We start from the raw sequence: 13195 nt of genomic DNA, 5'->3' as shown, positions 1-13195 counted from the left end.
GATGGCAGCTGTAAAGTCTTGTCTTGAATGCGTCGTGAGCGTCTCACTGGTGTCAGGAACTTTAGCTCTTTAAATGTGGAATTTTTATCATAGTGTATCTTTTTCATGCTTTGCAACCGTGGTGTAGAAGATATACTATATCGAATTATGCAACCTGCTTCAGCTTTTGAGTCTGGGGTTGTTAAATCCTTGGTTGGATCTTCTGTTTTGTTGCCTTGATCATCTTCATAAACCTCAGCTTTCTCATGATGTTCATTCTCCCTTTCTGGTTTTCCTGAATCTAGATTAGCCTCAACATTTACTTCTTGGATATGTTCCTTGGTTGCATGAGCCTCCTCAATATTTTCTCCCAAATTGACTTTTTCTTGATTCTTCGTTGTTAGAATATCTATAATTATATGTCGCATCTCTTCAATAGGCTGAGCCCCTGCCAGAATGGCCTTCTCATAGATTGAGATAATATTTTCAATAGGACTTGTGATTGGTTCAATACATATAAGACATATCCAATACTTAACAAGTTTTTTGGCATCTGGAATATTATGAATCAGGTCATTCAATGTAGCTAAAATTTCTTCTTTTGGGCAGCCCTTATTAATGAGGTTCAGGCATTCAGAAATAGTTTTGTTTACTTTTTCAGTAAATAATCTCTGTTCATCTTCTTCTGCCATGGTAGTCCAGAAGGACCCAACTGGGTTGTCATTTTGCCCCTTCGGCTCAGCCTGGATAGCCGCTGAATGAGGAGGCCTTTTGAGCCCCTTCCCTTTGCCAGTCTTCCACTCCGTCATCTGAGCTCTACAACCCCTCTCTGCTGTGGTGTCTCTGAGCTGAGCTGCTCTATGAGCAGTCACTCCTGTGATCGTGGATCTGCGCTGCTCAGTGTCTTTTGACTTTACTATCAGTCTGGTATTAGACAAATTAGTCCTGGTTGCATCTTTAGATGGTATGCTTCTTGATGGGGCCTTGTCTCTTTTTGGGTCCTGAGAAGAACTGGTTTTGACAACAGACACAACTGGTTCTGCTCCATGCGATTCCTTTTCCGGCAACCCTTTTCTGACTGTAACATTGGCAAGGGGCCTGCTGAGGCCGGGGGTACTACTGTGGAGGCTTCGGATAGGTGGCCGCACAAGTGTGTTCTTTGACGTGGTGCTCACAGGTTTGGTGTCTGCAGACCTGTTGGCAGCAGCTGTACTTGAGGCTTTTGCGCTGATGGTGTTCGCAGGCTCGCACCGAGCCTTCGTGGCTTTAGGCACAGTAGTGGGAAGTTTCTTGGCTGTTGCAGGGCTTTCGCCTTGGACACTGGGAAGCTTTCTAAATGAGTTAATCTTAGACTGAACAATCTGGCCCTGATAATAGCCAAGCACTTGTTTTTTAGACATGTTTGTGTCTTGTTTGGGCTTCTCTGCAGTCATTTGCATCTTCTTATTGTCTTTATGGTGGCATGCCTGGTCTAAGGTCACAGTCTGACCTGAGAAATCATTTCTCGTTGATAATAACTGCACAGCTTGAATATTCTCCTTCAAGTTATGGATTTCTGAGCTGGTTACTTCTCCAGCTTTTAATGCAATGCAGTTTTTCTCAACTGTACTTCCAATATTTTCTTTATCAGCCACTTCTTTGCCTTTCACAACTTTTTTCCCTTCTTGGACCCGATCCTCAGATGTCATCATTTTCTGATCTCTGGATATCTGCCTTTCTTGTTTGTATGGAAACACTGTTTTTCGTGTTAACAGATATTCCTTGAGTTTTTCTTTCCTTTGTTCTTCTCTTTCCAAGCACGCAGATGGAAGAACCTTAAAATATGTTTTTAAATGTTAACAAGTTCAGATAAATTGAAATCATGTAACTTTTCTCATCATAATGCAATAAAAGTTTTAAAAAATCATAAAAAAAGAAAATGAATAAGACACAGGAAATGCCCATAAATAATAGAACATGCCCAGAGTAATGAATGGCCCCAAGTACATAAATCATAATAATTCCATTATTACTGTGTTAGGCATGGACGCATGCATGCCATGAGTACATATGAAACTCAGAGGACATTTTTGAGAGTCAGTTCCTCCCTACCATGGGATCTAGGGGTTGATCTCAGATCACAAAGACCTGTGGAGCGAGTACTGGGCCATCACTCTACTCCTATCTCAGATCACTAAGACTGTGGAGCGAGTACTGGGCCATCACTCTACTCCTATCTCAGATCACTAAGACTGCGGAGCGAGTACTGGGCCATCACTCTACTCCTAACTTGATACTTTAAAATAAATTAATGAAAATTCTACACAGTAGAGTACACGTTAAAAAAAAAAACTTAGGTATGAGATAAATAAAGCCAAAATTTGAAATCTTTTTAAATTTTTTTTTCAAAATCTAACATGAATCACTTCACAGAAGAAAGTATCTATGTGCTCCAAAAATACTGTAGACAGATGCTCAGTGTCAATTGTCATGAGAAGCTAAAACAAATATGTGGGAGGCTGGATATTTATCTACAATCCAACAATCTGACCTCTCAGTAGTTTTCTAGAGTAACCTCACAAAGATTTATATAGAAGTGTCTTCATCATAGCTTTACTTGATAATGGCCAAAACCTAGGAACAGTATAAATGTCCACACAAAGAAGAAAACAAGTAACTTTGGTACACTTTCCAATTTCTGATATACTATATTATAGAATAATCTTGAAAAATATATGGAGACACAGAAATCAGACCTGCACTCACAGCTTTATGACCCTATTGTTCTAAAGTTTTTAAATGGGTCAGAGTGGGGGTGACAACACTCTACTGGGATTATGTTCCTGCACTTGGAATGCCTTAAAAGGGCCACTGCATTCCAGTTTGAGTTTCTCAAATGACAAATCATATTCAATCCATGTCAGGAATTCATAAGACCACCCCCCAGGTGTGGTGTCTTGCTAGAAAGACTCAAGAGGCTCAATATGCAATCCTACCAGAATACTGTCATACTAGTCGCTATAATTTAGTACATGAAAAATACAAAGAAAAATAAAGAGAAAAGTGAGTGGGCCAAATTTGTATAAACTATATTCAGGGCTCTAAGTTTCTTGTCTCAGTGATGTATGCAGGATGCTAATTCCTATAGCAAGGCACTGTAACATGTCAAGTGTTGACTCCCTGGATACTAATGTTAGAAACACATTGGGAAAGGTCTTCACTGAGAGTCAGTCATATAGGCAGCCTCTGTCTAGCAGCTGCCAAAATCTGAGACTCCTGAAAAGAAGACTTCAGCATAACTACACTGTGGATGAACACAGTATAAACCATTCCTATCTGTAGGAACCCTCCTGAAATCCAAGACACAGGTCAAGGACCAACCCTGCCAGCATGGCTTCCTAAGGATAATAGTCAGGGCAGCCATGTCCAATCTTTCCTGTTCCATAGTCAAACTCTAGATTGCCCCCACATGCATACTTGGGAAACCTTACTATAAGGAGGCTCTATACTGATTCTAAAAATTTAAAACTATACAATATGAACTGCCAATTAATTAAGGTTCTCCTTTATGAGTAGGTTGCAATAGATAGAGTATGAAGAATAATACTGACATTGAAAGGTGACGAACAAGCAAATTAAAAGAGCTCTCCTCTCCCAACTTGTGCAGAATCCAGCCATCTCATGGCTATTCTGCATCCTGCCCTTTGGCAATATCACATAATAGAGAAAACAAGGGACTTGTCCTCTAGCCAAATTGCCTTAAAGATGGCCTAATCATTTGCTACTTGGGTAATATTAATTAAGATCTTGGGCATCTCTATATTCCAGTTTCCTATCAGCAAGATGCTGGTAGAAATAACTCCTGGGGAAATTCTGTGTAAGTTAGGTGTAACAACATAAACAACAGCCACTCAAGAATGACAAGTACTTTCCAAAAGGAAGGAAAATCCCAGAAGATGAACACATGACAACCCAACAATTCAGAAATGGTGACAGAAGGAGCGGGAAGTCCAAGGCTAAACTGACCTACATGTCAAGTTTAAGGCCAACCTAAAATATACAGGTAGACCTTACTTAACTCACAGAGAAAAAAAAAAAATGAAAACTGGTCCAGTGACTCCATGAGACTAGAAGGAGCAGTCTCTGTGACCTGTGAGCTGGGCTACTACTAAACTACTACTATCGTAGCTGGCCATTGAATAGTAGTGAAGATTCAAGATTGGGAGCTGGAGAGAAGCAATTTAAGACCAGGAAAGTGTAAGTCGGCTACTTGGATTTGACTTGGACCTGTGCCTGCATCTTTATACACTTAACACAGCTTGTCATAACTAGCCTGTTAGGGGCTTCAGTCACACCACCACACAGCTGGGTAACAGGATGTGCTCTTACAGTCTAGACTTAAGGCAGATGCCATTTTTACCACCTAACAAAAAGCAATGTAGAACAAGGATGTGAGTCCCTAAGACAGAATGGAGGCTTCTACCAAAACATGAACAAGCATACACGCTTGCTTCTGTTCATTGCAGTAAATCAGAGCCCCACCCCCACCCCGATTCCATCTATTCAACAGACTTTTCTGTCAGGCCCTGTGCTACACCATAGATGAGAAATAAGGACTCTAAGCCTGAAGAATTCACAGACTAATCAGAAAGACTGTGCGTAAAATGTGTGAATTAAAGTGGCAAACAGTAGCTCTTGTACAGAACAGGGTTTCTGGGTTACACAGGCAGGATTCAACCTGAGTCTGGATTGCCAGATCTCTATGTTGTGTGTCCACTGCTGTCTGTCGAACTAAAGGATGCTAGCTACTTTCTACAACTAGCCAAATGAAAAACAACCAGGTTCTAGACTAGGTCAGAGTGCCCTCTGCTGAAACAGGAAGCCAGAATTAGATAGACAAAAAATAGTCTGAGCAGAAAAAAGAAAAACTGTCCCTGTCACATTTGATTATTTTGTTTTTGTTTTAGTAGAAATAAAGGCAATAACAACAAAAAACTCTCCTCTTTTACCTACAACTCAGCAAAAAACAAAATAGCATCATTAGATACTTTTTAAAAAATGCAATGGAGGCATATCCAACAAAAGTGAATATCACATGGCGAAACAGGACTAGAGTGACAAGCATACAAAAGCATCCCAGGCATATTGCCAGACTATCGACCTGAAGTGTGTGAGCATGGGGCCTGGGATGGCCTGCCCTCTTGGATCCCAAATTCTGTTTTCACTATATTCAAATAAGAAGAAATCCAGCCCTGAAAATACTGAAGGAGCTAAAACTGCATGCCACTAAGCAATAGCTGAAAAGGCTGTGTACACAGTGTCTAGTTCTATGATGTTCTGGAAAAGGCAAAGGCAGGGACCTAAGAGGGATAGAGAGATGAGCAGGCAGAACACAGAGGGTCACTAAGGGAGTAAATTGTTCTATATGAGACTATAATGGTGGCTCGGTGTTGGTTTTACATATAGGACTTACATGGCCAAAGCAGAGCAGACAGAAAGTACATATGGCTTTGGGCAACCATGATGCATCACTGTAGGTCTGCCCTGGAATGGGGTGTTGAGGACTCCAGTAGTTCTGTGTTTCGGAATTTGGAACATGTAAGGACATTAAACCTTCTGCTTGGTTCTCCTATAAACTTTAAACCATCTGGAAAAAAAAAGTCTACTTTTGAATGTTTTTAAATTCAGACTTGACTTCACCAGGCCTAAATTTATTAAAAATAATTTGTCTTGACATCTAAAAAGAACATGGATGTATTTTTGCCATGATATTGATATAGACACAGTTGAGAAAGAGAGGCATAGAAAGCCTATATGACAACCCAGACCCTCAGCACAACCCCTGCCCCCCAAAAGTAACAGCCTAGACAGGAAGACATTGAAAAGAACTCTTAAAAACTCAAAAGAATGCTGAAGTATAGCTCTCCACACTGATGGTTCCTGGTGAGGGTAAGGATGCAGAAGGAGTCAGTTCTTTAATGGGCTGGCTGCTAGGAATTTGACCATGCTCAGTAACTGTATGGGCAATAGAAACTGGACTTAGCTTTCTTTTTCTTTTCTTTTCTTTTCTTTTCTTTTCTTTTTGTGTTTGAGGGTGGGGAGATCAAAGGGCGGGGGTGGAGCCTAAGAGGACTGAGAAGTGAGTGATCAAGGTTCATGATATACTGAAATAATCAATAAAAAAATTATGAAAAGAAGAAAGAACATGAATGTAAATGTGTGTATGTGTATTTGCATGCATGCGCATGTGAGTGCACACATGTGTGTGTTTGTGTGTGTGTGTATGTGTGTGTGTGTGTGTGTGTGCAACTCCATGGCAAGAGGAACTTTAATGAAAGTCACTTGATTTCCTTCGTCTTGCCCTAATCTCTGTCTAAGCAACCATCATGGAGATGCTGATGGCTGTTTTCCTGTAGTAGCAACTGGGAGCTGTGATCTCAAAGAAGTGGAAACACACTCCAGGTAGCAATGATTGTGCTCTTTTGGCTTGTTCCTTTTTGCTTGTTGAGATAGGATCTCACCCTGCATCCCTGGCTGGTCTGGAACTTGTGATAATTCTCTTGCTTCTGTCTGTCTTCAGCTGCTGGGATAGTAGCCATGACTCTTACTTTAACATGGGTCCTGAACTGCAGAGCTCATACTGACATTAAAGCTGAAGTAGGTGATTTGCTTAAATTAAGTCTCCACCTCCCAGAGCATGTGCAGTATCTGCTGATGGGTAATGATCAGGGGATAGGGGGCAGCTTTGGGAGAGGGAGAGGACAAAAGAGCTTCACAGAAAAGGACTAAATTGGATCTCCCTTCTCCAGAAAAGTATTATGAACACTGGGTATGGAGACCAGCAATATGACAAAGTGGGGTTCTAAAGAAAGGGCTTCACTTCTGCCAGAGACAGCCTTCTATCTGTTCTGAAAGGTTTCTGAGAGAAGGGGGACCTTGTGCTGCAAGGAAGCAGGCTTGGTTAATCTGTGATCTATGCTATGTGACAGAGGTTGGGTAACAGGAAACATGGGACCTAAACTACAGGAATCACTTTCTATTGTATGGGAGCGGGGTTTGGTTAATGGGTTAGGGTGTGACCCAACTCACAGGTGGTAAGGGACCAATGGAAGTGTATTTGCCATGCTCATACAATTTGTGATTAGAGCCCAGAAGTCATGTATTTTAGTTAGTGTTTTACTGCTGTGAACAAACACCATGATTAAGGCAACTCATATAAAGGACAACATTTAATTGGGATTGGCTTACAGGTTCAAAGGTTTAGTCCATTATGATCAAGGCAACATCCAGGCAGGCATGGTGTAAGAGGAGCTGAGAGTCCTACATCTTCATTGGAAGGCTGCTAGTAGAATACTGGCTTCCAGGCAGGGAGGATGACAGTCTTAAAGCCCACAGTGACACACCTACTCTCCATCAAGGCCACACCTCCTAATAGTGCCACTCCCTGGGCCAAGCCTATACAAAGCACCACAGCATGGATGTTCTACCAGGACACAGTCTTCATGTGCTGTGTATAACAAAAGAGAAAGCAGTCCTCTGGTTTACATAAGTAGAGAGGCTTTGCAGTAAGCGACTCTTTAGCAAATGAAGTTCATGGTAGCAATGAGATTTATTTTGTTTGTTTTTTTTTTAATGAAAACACCATGCAAAATGCTAGTATTTTTCCTTAGGATTGGGTTATATGGTCTTGAGCCTGTTTTCCATTTTGAATTAGCTTCAAAAAATGGATCCCAGACTTTGAAACAATATATTTAATAAATCTCCAAAAATGTCCCAAGAGGCACACTATGGGCATTTACTTAACTGGTTCTGAGGATAAAGTAATTAACAGTCTTACATTCTTCCTAGCTCCTTTAATTATGAAGTGACACCTAAATATTTCATCATCCCTGCATGATTAGCATGCCGGTGCAGATGAAAAGGGATGAGGGAGGTCTCTAGGGAACAGGTACTGAGCATTTTACGTGCACATAAACATCCCCAGCCACCATGAGTCTGGGCATCTGGTAGAGATTTTGTAGTCATGAACATCTGGAATGTAATTTGCTACATGTAGTAGAAACTGCTTCCCGAAGACCATCTCTCCTTTATTCAAAGCAATTTGCAGTCTTATAATCTGTTCACACCCTCCACCCAGCAGCTTGGAAAATAATTTCCACAATGCCTCTTGCAGCAATCCTTAGAATGTCGCCATCTTGCAAGATAACAAGTGGATGCATTTCAAGCAGTTCCCCTCACTTCTTTCATCCCATTGATGATCTCTAAGGTCTGTCCAGCTTCATTAGTTAATAATGCTGTTATCTGTTCACTGCCTGTGAACTGGACAGTATATAGGCAGGCACAGCAGAAAGCAGACACATGACCAGGCAGGGAGTTCACTTGTGTTCTGGGCACAGTGTTCTTTCCTGAGCCCATGGGCTTTTGCGATTACTTTTCTCACAGTTCCTGTGATTGTTGGGCCATTACAAATGTCTGCTATCAGTAAATGTCCTAACCTTTTATTTGTGAGGTCCAGCCTGCACTTTTAGGAGATAACAGTGACTTAGATTTCAGCACAATGGAAAACATATGCCAAGATCTTTCTTGGACGGTCAGAATATTTCAAGAAAATATACAGTCAGACCTTGGATAAGATAGCATTTCCTTTCTTTCTTTTTTTTTTTTCTGTATCCTTAAACACAGGGTTAAGAGGGAGCTATTAGATAACATCAATTCTTCTTTAGTCGAGGATGTAGCTGCACTTGCTCTGTAAATGGTAGGGTGGCCACAGGATGAGGCTGACATTTACCTCTGGGTGTGCCTTTCACAGTGCTCTCTAAGCTTGAGTTGAGTTTCATGTGTAATAGCAAGCCTCAAGCTCCTCTCAGAATGACTCACTCTCCCTTGAAACATCCTGAAAGGAAATGTCAACCTGAACTAGTCCATCAGCATTTCCTACCATTGCCAGGGCACATCTCAGTAAATGAAAACTCAGTCAGGGCCTTTATGGTCATTTTATGTCCCTTTCTTTCATCTATTTCTCTTTGTAACAAATTTCTCCTTTGGGTTTTCTACTTTGAATCTAGCATCCAAAAGCAGTTATTATTTGTCTAATAATTGAAATATACCTTGATTGCCTGTGAAAAGCATGTTCATCCCAGAATATATACATATATTTGTATATAGGACCTTTTGAAATGTAAAAGTTGCATATGGGGAGCATACAGTATGGAAATGGTTTAAGGGGGTTGCCCTGTCAGAACCAGCTAAACTTCTGTGAATCATTGGCCTTCATACAAATGAAAACTAGAGCTGAGGGAGCAAAAGAGGATGTGGAGTGGTCAGCATGGACATATGCTTTTTCACAAGGAAGCATGATACAGTGAATCCTTTGGACACAACAAAGGAAGGAAATCAATCTGGGATTCTGTAACTTGTCACTTACTGTGACAGTGTCTCATCCACATCTGATCTGGGTGTCCCTGTTTTTATCAGGCCATTTCCTTTGATAGTACATTCCTAAATGACACACCATGCCTGGGAAATGACAGTATCCTTCACCCCTACCAGGCAGGCCCAAGCTCAAGACGTCATCAGAACCCTCTGTATTTCCGTTGCTGGGCATGGCCTGCTGCAGGCTTTGCATTTTTCTGTACTTACTTCCTGCCTAGTTAAGGGAAGTCTATAGAGTCCTAAGTTTTGGTTTCAAGATGAATTAACAAAGCTTAGAGAAAAGATGAGAATCAGAGGGAAGTATGTTTCATAGCTCAATGCTTAGAATCAGAATGTTTAAAGCCTATAGAATTCACCTGTTCACTGCCACAGGAAGAATGGAACAGAGTCCTGTCTAGAAAGTGAAATGAAAGAAGAGGTGATGTAGAAAGGTGGAAGTGGGAAGTCTGTTTAGGAGATGGTTATAGGTCCAGGCAAGAGATGATGGTATCTTGAACTAGGCTCTCAAACTTCCTAATGCTGAGACCCTCTCATACAGTTCTTCATGTTGTGGTGACCCCAACAGTAAACTTATTTTGTTGCTAGTTCATAATTTTAATTTTGCTTCTCTTATGAATCATCACATATTTATCTCATATGTAGGATATATATGATATGCAACCCCCAAAGGGGTTGCAACCCAAAAGTTGAGACCAGAGGAAAACAATGAGGGTGTAGACAAAAAGCAAACTGGGTATGCGTTGTAAGAGTGGATGGCATTATGAGAGTCAGCGGCATTTGCTAATGGACTAGAAGGGAGGGATGAAGTGGGAAAACAACAGAAACAAGAACAAATTCCAGTAGGTCTTTAGTTTGCACAGTTGACTGGTTGGTTTTGTTCCATTCGAACAATAGAGTTAAAGTTAGCACAGCTTCCTGGGAGGGAGTGGGATGGAGGATCAGGCAAGTTGGATTTAAATGTCACAATGGAAATATCTATTCAAAAGTCAGCAAACCAAAGTATCTGTGTTTAAGCTAGAGTTCGGTGAGAAGATTTAGAAACCTTCAGGAGAAATTAAGGCCGAGAATGGATGGAATCACCTAGAGCAGCAGCTAAGTGACCTTCAGGCCTCATTAGGCCCCAGTCACCTGAAAAGCTTGAAGAAAAATACATCACCAGCTCCCACCTCCAAAGCAAACCAGCAAATGTGAGGAATCGTGGAATCAGAACATTAGAAACGGACCTGGAGCTACGTCTATGGATGTACTGAAGCAGATGTCAGAAAGAGGAGAATCTTGTGAAGGAGCTGGAGGCAGATAGTAGGAAGGAAAGTCATGCCCGCTTTCCTAAAAGCTCAGACAGAAAGGTTTTCTGATAGATGAAGAGGCCACTTAGCTGCTACATTATTAAGAAAGATGAGGATCCCACCCTGGGACAGCTAGCCTCAACAGGGGTAAGAACATCCTCTCCCTTCCGTTTTCTGAGGGGAAGAAGAGGGGATAATGGGGGAGAGAGCTGTAAAGGCAGGACTGGGAAGAGAGAAGGGAGGGGGCAGCGATTGGGATGTAAAGTGAATGCAAAAATAAATTATGGGAAGAAAAACAAAAAGATGAGAACCAAGTATCCACACCATGGAGGGGAAAGTTAAACCAGTGGCTATCTGTTTACTTTGACATAAGAAAGAAAGTCATCAGCTGGGTAAGCATAAGCACAGTAATGCTAAATGTTTGAGAGAATTGGAGATGTTATTTTTAGGAATCAGAGAGAAAACAGAACCATTATTATCAGAGAAGATAGAGACACCTCTACCTGCAATCCTGGAAGCCTGTAGCCACCAGGGACTACCAGATGAGTCGTTTACCCCAATTTCCTGCCTGCCGGTGTCCCCTCCAGACAAACCCAGCAGCATCCAGTTCTGCCTGGTCTCCTCTGCATTCCATTCCCTGACCCACATCTCTGCCTGCATCCCTAGAGGCTTGCTGCCACTGGAAAACTAGGTGAAAGCCCCAAGTCCCTACCCACTGGGTCCCTGGCAAACCTAGCAGCCCTGAGGTCTGCTCTGTCCCCTCTGTGGTCCATATTCTGGCCCATAGCTCTACCTGCAATCCTGGAGACCTGTAAACATCAGGGACCACCAGCTCTACCTGAATCCCTGAAGACCTGTTGCCATCCAGGACATCCAGGGGACTAAAGTCATCCAGGTCTATCAACTCTGCCTCCATCCATGGAAGTCTGATGCCACCTATGACAACCAGTTCTACCTACCATCCCATAGGCTTGCTAGCATGAGGGTCTACCAGCTCTGCCTGCAGTCCCAGAGGCCAGTTGCCATCAGAAACAACTAGACCTAACAACACAATCAAATGGCTAAAGGCCAGTGTAAGAACATAATCAACAAAAGTCAGGGCAATATGAATCCACCTAGCTATCCTACTACAACAAGCCCTAGATATCCTAATATATGAAGAGCAAAAAAAAAATGATTTTAAATCTAATCTTATGAAAATGATAGAGGCCTTTAAAGAGGAAATTAATTAATAAATCTCCTAAAGAAATACAGGAAAATACAATCAAACAGGTAGAGGCCTTTAAAAAGGAAATGAATAAATATAAAGAAACGGGAAAATTTCACAATTGAACAAGTAAAGGAGATGAATAGAGACCTGAAAATGAAAATAGAAGCAATAAAGGAAACACAAACTGAGGAAAAACTAGACTTGGAAATCCTAGGAAAGAGAATAGGAACTACAGACACAAATATCACCAACAGAATACAAAGATAGAAAAGAGAATGTCAGGCATAGAAGATTCAAGAAAAGACATTTACACATTGGTCAAAGAAATGCTGAATTGAAAAAGTTTCCAACACAAAACACCCAGGAAATTTGGGACACTATGAAAAGACCAAACCTAAGGATAATAGGAATAGAAGAAAGAGTAGATTCCCAGCTTAAAGACCCAGAAAATATCTTCAACAAAATCATAGAAGAAAATTTCCCTAACTTAAAGAAAGAGATGCCTATAAATATACAAATATATAAAGAAGCTCACAGAATATCAAATAGATGGGACCAGAAAAGAAAATCCTTGTGCCACATAATAATCAAAATGCTAACTGTGATAAACAACAACAAACATTTAAAGCTATAAAGGATAAAGGCCAAGTAACATATTAAAGCAGACCTATCAGAATTATACCTGACTTCCCAACAGAGACTCTAGAAGCCAGAAGGGTCTTGTCATGTGTCTTGCAGATCCTAAAAGACCACAAATGTCAGCCCAGACTACTATACCCAGAAAAACTTTCAGTCACCATAGATGGAGAAAACAAGATATTCCACTACAAAACCAAATTTAAAAAATATTTTTTTCCATCAGTTCATCCCTACAATGGATACTAGAAAGAAAACTCTAACACAAGGAGGGTAACTACACCCCCTCCATACACACACAAAGAAAAAAAGCACAAGAAATACATAATTTCACACCAGCAAAATGAAAAGAAGTGCACACATGTGCATACACAAACATACACACATGAACACACATACACACACTACAACCATTAATATCAAAAGAACAGTTTTGTATCAACAGATATAAGGAAAGTGGAATAACTGCTTGCATATCAGATTACCAAGGGTTAAAACTGGACTTCAACAATAAGAGAAACAACATCTACTCAATGACAACTGCGTCAAATAGAAATAAAGAAAGAGTTTCTAGAATTCAATGAAAATGAAGACACAACATACCCAAATTTATGGAACACAATGAAAACAGTGCTAAGAGGAAAGTTCATAGGGCTAAGTTGCTTAATAAAAA

General features: G+C 40.9%; 1 pseudogene; it reads right to left on the bottom strand.

The window, feature by feature from the left end:
- Positions 1-5: 5 nt before the first annotated feature.
- LOC116101433 lies at positions 6-11592 on the bottom strand (annotated as a pseudogene).
- Positions 11593-13195: the final 1603 nt, after the last annotated feature.

This window comes from Mastomys coucha, unplaced genomic scaffold (genome assembly GCF_008632895.1).
Source record: "Mastomys coucha isolate ucsf_1 unplaced genomic scaffold, UCSF_Mcou_1 pScaffold21, whole genome shotgun sequence".
Classification (NCBI taxonomy): Eukaryota; Metazoa; Chordata; class Mammalia; order Rodentia; family Muridae; genus Mastomys; species Mastomys coucha.
Note: the sequence above shows the minus strand (reverse complement) of the source record. Positions and strands in the feature narration are given on the sequence as shown.